Source organism: Colobus angolensis, unplaced genomic scaffold, assembly GCF_000951035.1.
Source record: "Colobus angolensis palliatus isolate OR3802 unplaced genomic scaffold, Cang.pa_1.0 Scaffold51, whole genome shotgun sequence".
Taxonomy (NCBI): Eukaryota; Metazoa; Chordata; class Mammalia; order Primates; family Cercopithecidae; genus Colobus; species Colobus angolensis.
In genome coordinates this window covers 3,707,343-3,717,252 of record NW_012118599.1, presented here as the reverse complement: position 1 = coordinate 3,717,252, position 9,910 = coordinate 3,707,343, and positions in this window count along the sequence as shown.

Sequence of the window (9,910 nt, the reverse complement as noted above, 5' to 3'; positions counted from 1 at the left end):
TCAAAAAAAAAAAAAAAAAAAGATAAATAAGCTTTTAACCAAAAAACTACCTGTGAACAACTGACAAAAAACAGCAATGTGGTTTCTGTTGTTAAGGAGTATGTTCTTGTTAAGTAGTATGTTCTGAAAGTGCTCTATGAGATTTTTTGGAGCTGGTGATACAGTACAGAATATGCTTGGTGCTAATTCTATCTTTTGTAAAACAAAAGTTTTTTAAAACTTAGCCATAAGTGAATTAGTCATTCTAAGTTATGTGATGTTTTAGTTGTCAGTATAATGTGTCATAAAAGGCCTTGCTTTTGTCTACCTGCAATATTAGACGTGATTTTGCATGTCAAAAACTGGTAGTACAATTTATTTTCACAGCCTCAGATTCAGTTTTTGCCAAGAGTGAATGTGGCATGTTAAGACTCAAGTGAAATTCTACAAGTTTGTGTTGCAGTTTAATTATTTTTGAAAACTATTTCTTGACCTTTGATTGTAAAGCACTTTTTTCTTCCCAAATTCAAGTTTGTGTCAAGTTCACTCAGTCAATTCTCTTTTGAGTTAAATAGCATTGCAGTGTTGCCTTCTAATCTGAACGGTTAAATGACATGCTTTGACTGTTAAAGTCTTCTCTATAAGATGTATTTCAATAGAATGAATTAGGGTATAAAACATAAATGTTTTCGAATACCCTATGAGCATAAAATCGGGACAATTTTAGATGGTTTAAAGTCTAGAAAACACAGAACGATGCATAAGATTAACTACTTTTTTTTTTTTTCTGAGATACGTTGTCATTCTGTCATCCAAACTGTAGTGCAGTGGCACCATTTTGGCTCACTGTAGCCTCCAACCTCCAGGCTCAAGTGATCCTCCCACCTCAGCCTCTCGAATAGCTAGCTGGCAGCACAGGGGTATTCCACTATGCCCAGCTATTTTGTGTGTGTGTGTGTTTTTAGTAGAAAATGTTTGCAAGGCTAGTCTCAAACTCCTGAGGTCAAGGGATCCACCTGCCTCGCCCTCCCAAAGTGCTGGGATTATAGGCCTGAGTTACGCCTGGCCAACTTCTACTGAGTTTGTTGTTGCTCGTTTGTTTGTTTATTTGTTTGTTTGTTTTGAGACCGAGTCTCACTCTGTTGCCCAGGCTGGAGTGCAATGCTGTGATCTCAGCTCACTGTAACCCACACCTCCCAGGTTCAAGTGATTCTTGTGCCTCAGCCTCCCGAGTAGCTGGGACTACAGGTGTGAGCCACCACATCTTGCTAATTTTTGTATTTCTAGTAGAGATGGGGTTTCACCATATTGGCCAGGCTGGTCTCCAACTCCTAATCTCAGGTAATCTGCCCACCTCTGCCTCCAAAAGTGCTGGGATTACAGGCATAAGCCACCATGCCTGGCTTTTACTGAGTCTTAATCTAAACATAATCTTTTCATTTTTCTCTTCACCTCCCCTGACCTCTTTTACTTCCTTGAATGTGACTTAGACCAAAATGTTCCCTCCTCCTTTCCCCATGATCAAAGCATTCTGTGCAGGCTTTTTATCATGTATAATATTAATATTGTAATTGTTTGCTTATTACCTCTCCTCCCTAAGTCAAATGAAGAATATGTGTCATTCATCTGTGCACCTCTAGCAGGCTGTGACAGGTACATAGTAGGCATTCAATAAACATTTATTGAGTTAGACTCTCAGAAGACCATTTACTTTCCTCATGATAAAGATAGCTAATAAGACACAGGCTGTTTCAGGATGTGCAAGAAAAAACGTTGGAGCTCCCAATTCATATCACAGTTTATTGTACTTTAATGACAAGGTAGGCAGATTCTGACATGGCTCCCAATAATCTTTGCCACCTGATAGTCATGTTGGTGGGTTGGACCTAGTAACTTGTTCCTAACAGATAGAACATGGCAAAAATGATGGAATGTCACCTCCTAGATTGTTAGAAAAGACGGCGTGACCTCTATCTTATTGGCACTCCCTCTGTAAGTTCTTGGCTTTGAGTACTTTGATGAAGGAAGGTGCTATGGAACTGTCTACATGTCAAGGAACTAAGGTTGGTCTTCTGTCCACAGGGAGCTGGGAACTGAGATTCTGAATCTAACAGCCCTTGAGGAACTAATCCTGCCAATCACCACATGAGTGAACTTGGAAGTGGATCCTTCCCTGGAAAAGTCTTGAGATTACTCCGGGCCCAGTGGATATCTTGAGGTAGAGAACCCTGCTAAGGCAAACAATGCCCCAGTTCCTCATCTGCAGAAAGTTTGAGGCAAAAAATGTTGTTCCAAACCACTAGATTTTGGGATAATCTGTAATGTAGGAATAGATAATACTTTTTAAAACAGAATCAGACAGAGACAAATTGAAATAAAGTTTATTTACTTTACTTATCAAAGCAATCAAGGTATGCCTAGTGTTTGATAACTATGTCAATATACCAGTCACAAGAATGTACCTTTCCCAAAATGGTTTTCTCATATCATGAAAAACATATACACATATGGGTATAGGTTGCCCAATTTCAAAAAGAAGAGGTCAAGGCAGGCAACTTTGAAAACAAATTAAGCTGCTTCTTCACTGATTAGGGAACTTACTGGTAAGGAAACGTCATTCCTCAACCCATGTCCCCCAAATACCAGTAAACATTTTCTCAATTCGGGGATAGTCAAGTGCCTCAATTTCTCACTTCATTAATTATTTTGAATTAAGGTATTGTAGCTTACTATAACACAAACCAAAACACAGACATTATATGGGGAGGAGAATGCATTGAACTTTCATTCACTAATGGGTAGACCCAATTAGTTTATTAGATCAGCCAAGCAAGGAGTAACTAGACTCTGAAAGTCTGAAAGCCTGGAAAATTGTGTTGTGGTTAAGAAAAATTCCCACAGAGTAGGGATAAAGTGGGGCACAGTGAATGCATAGAACAGGCATAAAAAGACAGAATTACTTTTCAGAAAACATTCATTCATGAATGAATTCACTTGTTAAATTATCCTCCGCACATAGCGAGAAATCTGGAAGTCAGTGGATGCTAAGTACATAGTTACTGACTATTCTCTGGGGATTTGGTATGTGCTAAGAATTGAGGTGATAAAACTTTTTACTAATATATGGTAAAAGGCGATGTGCCTTAGGAAGTGCAAAAAACGTCCTATGGGAATCCAGATGTCAAAGAGGATGAGGAAAAGGCATTGTAGCAGTAAGGCCTTTGCAAAGGCTGTATACCCTCTCCTTAAAACTGCTCACCTCTCCCCTTCCCAGTCTCAATTGAGAAGTAATCGTTTTAAAACGATAGGTCTTTCCCACACCTGGTTAAAATCAGTTTCTCCCCTATTTCCTCTTCCTCAGCCATTGTTTTACTTTGTCCACAGCACTTAGCACAATCCATAATTGTTTTGCTTACTTATTTTTACCTCCTACCTTCCCTATTACACTTCAGGATGGCAGAAGCAAGTTTGCCTTGTCACTGGGGTATGCCGGGCATAAAGCGTGCGCACATTTTTTTTTTCTTCCTGTTTTTAGAGAGAGGGTCTCGGTCTGTCGCCCAAGCTGGAGGGCAGTGGCGCGATCGCCGCTCACTGCAGCCTCGAAGTCCCGGGCTCAAGCGATTCTCCTCCTTGGCCTCCCAAAGCGCTGGGATCACGGGTATGAGCCACCTGGCCTGAGTGACTCAATCTAAAATATAGAGTCAAAAAGGGGTGCTAGTGTAGGGACAGAAAAAAACGGTGTCCAGACATGAATTCCAGTCAAAGGAGCCAGGCCTTCTTGGCACGTCGCGCTCCGAGAACCCGGTAGGGATCCACAAAGGCGGGGACGCCCTTTGTCGCCGGCCTGAGGAGCAGGCGTGGCTTCCCTTTGCAATCCCTTCCCCCAGTCTGGACTGCAGGCCCTTGGGGGCCACCATCACTTCTGGGTTCCCGGAACGCGGTGGGCACACTTGCGCCAGGCGCGGGTATCAGGGCCTGCCCGGGGCACCCTCCTCCACTCGCGCGCCGTGGGGACCGTTAACTGCCAGTGGCTTAGGGCGGTGCCGCCATCACCCCAGCGGAACTCGCCCGCCCTGCGCCACTCGGCTCCTCTGGCCCGCCCCGCGCCCTCAGCGGCCCCGCCCCGCTCCCCCGCGGCGGTCACCCCATTCATCCCGCGGCCGCACCCACCAATCACCTCGCACCAACAGCGCCGCATCTGGCGATGGGGCGGGGCCTCGCGAGGCGCGCTCGCCCCCTCCCCTCCTTGAGCTCGCGCCCGGGCCGGGTCATTCCCGGGCAATGACCAGACCTTGTCCCCTCGCTGACCCTGCCTGGGGACGTCGGGTGGGGGCGGAGGAGGCGCTGAGCTAGGGAGAGGAGAGTTGTGCGGCCCGGACCACGCAGCCTTGGGATTGGAGGGTGGTCGAGGCCTTGAGGGAAGAGTGGAAGGCGGTCTTGACTCTGGTGCTCCCACGCCCTTCAGATCTAGAGCCCAGAGCGTCCAGGCTGGAGCTTTGGACGTTCAGAGTCCCGAGACGCGCAAGTGGGTGGAACCGCGTGGGGCGGGAGAAGAGGGGGAGATTGGGCAGCAAGAAAACGGTCCCCGTAGGCAGTTCAGCCTAAATCTGGAGGTGGAGAAGGGCCTCTGGAGAGAAGCCTTAAATCGTTACTCATCTTTCACAGTCTTTTATAATCGTGAATGAGCCCTCCGTTGTAGACAGTTAATGCGTGTCCAGGATGCCCGAGAGTGGGGGTAAAACAATAACAGACTGCTCCTGTTGTGATTAAAATTATATTTGCTTTTTGTATCCTCATAAGTTTCATGATATTGAAAATGTTTCTTGTTATATTTCATAAATGAACTTTTAAAAAAATTCTGAGATATCTTCCAAAAAGTATCACTCACCAGGGAAGATAAGAAGAGGAAACCTAGTGGCTTTTCTGTTGACTCCAAAGGTTACTCCCTCCTTTCCTCACCCAAAAAAAGCAAAAAGCAAACAAAAAAGGCTGGGCGTGGTGGCTCACACCTGTAATCCCAGCACTTTGGGAGGCCGAGGCGAGCGGATCACGAGGTCAGGAGATTGAGACCATCCTGGCTAACACAGTGAAACCCCGTCTGTACTAAAAATACAAAAAAATTAGCCGGGCATGGTGGCGGGCTCCTGTAGTCCCAGCTACTTGGGAGGCTGAGGCAGGAGAATGGCGTGAACCCGGGAGGTGGAGCTTGCAGTGAGCCAAGATCGAGCCACTCCTCTCCAACCTGGGCCACAAAGCAAGAGACTCTCTCTCAAACCAAACCAAACCAAACCAAACAAAATAACCAGAAAAACCCTTAAAGGCACAGAAAGCAGTTTGGCTTGATTGTAATTTTTTGCTAGATATTTTTGCTTCTCACTTAATCCTTTTAACGAGTCTGTAGGAAAAGATGGGTATTACCACCAGTTGCAGATGTTGAAACAGGTTGAGATTCATCTGGCCAAGGTCATCGTTTGTAAGTGACAAAGTATGGGCCTGTCACCGGTAGAAGGTCGTGACTGCAGGTTGTCCAGGTTTTTGACATTTTGAACAAATAATTGAACAAAGCGCCCAGCAAAGCAAAGAAAGAATGAAGCAACGAAAGAACAAAAGCAGGGATTTATTGAAAACTAAAGTGCACTCCACAGTGTGGGAGCTACGGGGGCAGCGGCTCAAGGACCCGAATACAGAATCTTCTTGGGTTCAAATACGCTCTAGAGGTTTGTTTCCCTTTGGCCACTTCATGCTCACCTCATGTAAATGAAGTGGTAGCCCGCAATCAGTCTGACTGGTTGTGGACGACAGCCTTTCAGAGGCTGGAGTGGAGTTACAGAGTTGCAAAGGATGACTGGACCCGCAGTCGGTCTGATTTGTTGCCGACCTCCAATTTTCCGTCTGCTGGGCAGAAAAGGTCAAGGGGAGTAACCTCCAGTCCTTTTGTTACTTCGGCGTGGAAAGTTAGGGTTTTCTTTCTTTTTTTTTTTTTTTTTTTTGACGAAAGTCTCACTCTGTCACCCAAGTTGGAGTGTCCAGTGGTAAAATCTCGGCTCACTGCAACCTCCGCTTCCTGGATTCCAGCGATTCTCCTGCCTCAGCCTCCCGAGTAGCAAGGACTACAGGCACATGCCACCAAGCCCGGCTCATTTTTGTATTTTCAGTAGAGATGGGGTTTCACCATGTTGGCCAGGCTGATCTCGAGCTCCTGACCTCGTGATCCGCCCACCTTGGCCTCCCAAAGTGCTGGGATTACAGGCGTGAGTCACAGCACCCAGCCTCCTTTCAATTTAGTTCTAGAAAGTTGGTGTGAAACAGCTGTAGGTTCCCTGCCTCCAGATCGTATTCTGCTGCCTCAGGCCCTTTTCATACTTCTTTCCCTTAGATCATGACATTTCAACCCACAATAAATGGAAGGTGAAAAGGAATCTAATGATTTTGGAGTCCTTAACTAAAAACTTCATCTAGCCAAGTACTAGCACCTCTTGGAGATGGGTTGTGTTTTTTGAGAACTTTGTTAAGTACATAATTTTCATGCCGGTATTATGAAGGAGAATTCCTTGAGATTCTGAAGTGCCAGACCACATGAGTTGATGACTTTTGTAACCCTAGGCTGACCTGAAACGAAACAAGACCTCTTTTGGTTGCTAGGTATTGCCTGCTAGGATGCTGGAGGACTGCCCAGGTCTAGTTCAGGGACTTCAGTCTTTGTGGCAAGCAGAGTATAGAGCAGTTAGATTAAAGACTGAGTTAATCAGGTCATAGAATGCTTTTTGATAAGGGGAGAGCAGCAAACTATGATGGGACTTTTAGCTCAATCTGGTTTAATAGATGAGCCAAGTGTATCTACTCCATGCTCCATGCTGTGGGCACACAACAATGACTGACAAATCTTTTCTGCCCACAGGAGAAGGTTACAGTTGGGGTAGGGTGCATCAGTGAGTCAAGTCTATGAATAACTAGTAAAGGAAGGCAGCACATAAAGTAACAATGTAAGTAAGTACAAAGTAATAATTATGATGGATGCAATGAGTTTTGACAGAGCAATTGAGGTCAAAATTCAAAGCAAAGAAAGGAGATCCCTTTAGGCTGCAAGTTGAGGATTTAGAACGTTTCTGCATCAAGCTGCCAGAGTGGCCTTTAAAAAGAAATGCCAATCCCAAATCCTTAAACAACCTTTAATAGCTTTCCCATTGCACTTGGTACAAAATCCCAAATCATTGCTGTGGCCTAAAGACCTGCCTGAACTGGGTCCTTGCTTACCTGCCCAGCCTCACTGGCACCACTCTCTACACTTGCACCATACTGTTCCTCTCTGTGAGTTTCTCTCATCTAGGCCTTTTACGCATGCTGTTCCCTCTGCCCAGTCACTTTACCACCCTGCCCCACTTTTGTACCCCTTTATCCAGCTCATCTGTCCTCCTATCTTGCCTTCAAATTACTTCCTCTGAGAAGTTTCCCTTCAGAATAAGGTCCACTATAATCAGATCCTTTGCTTTGTTCCCCATGTACTTACCAAAATGTGTAAGATACTGTTATTTGTGTGATTATTGATTACCTCTTTAAATCCACCTGTTCCATAATGACACTCTTTCCCCATAGGGCACATAACAATTTATAATATATATTTATTTATGCAGTTATCTATGTTTATGTCTGCTGGCCCCACCTGTTTTTTGGCTGTATGCAGACATCATTTCATTTCCCATTATTCCAGTGTTTAGCACAATGCTTGGCATATGGTCAATGCTTGATAAATACTTGTCAAATTAATGTGCCAGATCAGTCGGTCTAAGACACATGCTGAGGAATAGTGGGGAACAGGCTGAGTAAAGTAGGATGGAGCCAGATTGTGAGGGGCCAGACAGAGGCTTTTCTCTTTTTCTTTCTTTCTTTCTTTTTTTTTTTTCTTTTCTTTCTTTCTTTTTTTTTTTGTAGGTATGGGGTCTCACTGTGTTGTGTAGGCTAATCTCAAACTCCTGGACTCAAAATATTCTCCTGCCTCGGCCTCTCAAAGGGCTGGAATTACAAGCATAAGCCACTGCACCCGGCTCAGACAGAGTATTTTCTACCCAATTGGTTAGACCTGTGCTGTTCATACAGAAGCCACTAGCCCCATATGCAGCTATTGAGCACTTGAAATGTAGCTAAGGACTGAGGAATGGAATTTTACATTTTATTTAATTTTAATTAATTTACATGTTCTAACTTAGGTATGTGAATCTACTTTTTCAAGTATGATTTTATGAAATCAAAATACAGATCAAGTGTTTCTGGTGCAAATTTAGTGTCTGAATTGAGAAGTACTATAAATACACTGAAATTTGAGACCTTAGGGAAAAAAATGTAAAACATCTTGTAATTGTTTCTGTTAGTTATATGTTGACATGGTAATAGTTTGGATATATTGGGTTAAGTACAATATATTTTTACATTACTTTTACTTATTCTAAGTGTATACCCAAAATAATTGAAAGCTGGGACTCAAACAAATACTGGTACAGTAATGTTCATGGTCACATTTTTCATAATAGCCCAAAGGTGGTAATACTCAAATGTCCATTAACAGCTGAATAGATGTATTAGTCTGTTTTCACACTGCTATAAAGCACTGCCTGAGACTGAGTAATATGTAAAGGAAACAGGTTTTAATTAACTCACAGTTCTGCATGACTGGGGAAGCCTCAGGATACTTACAATCATGGCAGAAGGCAAAGGAGAAGCAAGGCACGTCTCACATGGCAGCAAGAGAGAAAGAGAGCAAAGGAGGGGAAGTGCCACACTTTAAAACCACGAGATCTCATGAGAACTCACTATCATGAGAACAGCATGGGAGAAACTGCCCCTATGATACAATCACCTTCCATCAGGTCCCTCCCTTGACATGTGGGGGCTACAATTTGAGATGAGATTTGAGCCAAACTATGTTATTCCACCCCTGACTCCTCCCAAATCTCATGTACTTTTCACATTTCAAAACCAATTATACCTTCCCAACAGCCCCTCAAAGTCTTAACTCATTCCAGCATTAACTCAAAAGTTCAAGTCCAAAGACTCATCTAAGACAAGACAAGTCCCTTCTGCTTATGAGCCTGTGAAATTAAAAGCAAGTTAGTTACTTTCAAGGTACAATAGGGGGTACAGGCATTGGGTAAATGTTCCCATTCCAAATAGGAAAAAATTGGCAGAAACAAAGGGGCCACGGACCCCATACAAGTCTGAAACCCAGCAGGACATTCATTAAATCTTAAAGTTCCAAAATAATCTCTTTTGACTCCATGTCTTACATCCAGGGCATGCTGATACAAGGGGTGGGCACCCAAGGCCTTGGGCAACTCCACTCCTGTGGCTCTGCAGGGTACAGCCCTCCTTCTGACTGCTTTTGTGGGCTGGCATTGAGTGCCTGTGGCTTTTCCAAGCACATGGTGCAGGCTACTTGTGGATCTACCATTCTGGGTTCTGGAGGGCAGTGGCCCTCTTCTCACAGCTCCACTAGGCAGTGCCCCAGTGGGAACTATGTGTGGGGTCTCCAACCCCACATTTCCTTCCTACATTACCCTAGTAAAGGTTCTCCATGAGGGCTCTGCCCCTGCAACAGACTTCTGCCTAGACATTCAGGTATTTCCATATATCCCCTGAAATCTAGGTGGAGGCCCCTAAAGCTCAATTCTTAGCTTCTGCATGCCAGCAGGCCCACCCAACTTCATATGGAAGCTGCCAAGTCTTGGGACTTGCACCCTCTGGAGCAATGGCCCAAGCTGTACCTTGGCCCCTTGTAGTGATGGCTAGAGCTGGAGTGGCTGGGATGCAGAGCACCAAGTCCTGAGGCTATACAGAGCAGCAGGGCCCTGGGCTTGGCCCATCAAACCATTTTTCCCTCCTAGGCCTCTGGGCCTGTGATGGGAGGGGCTGCTGCAAAGATCTCTAACATACCCTGGAC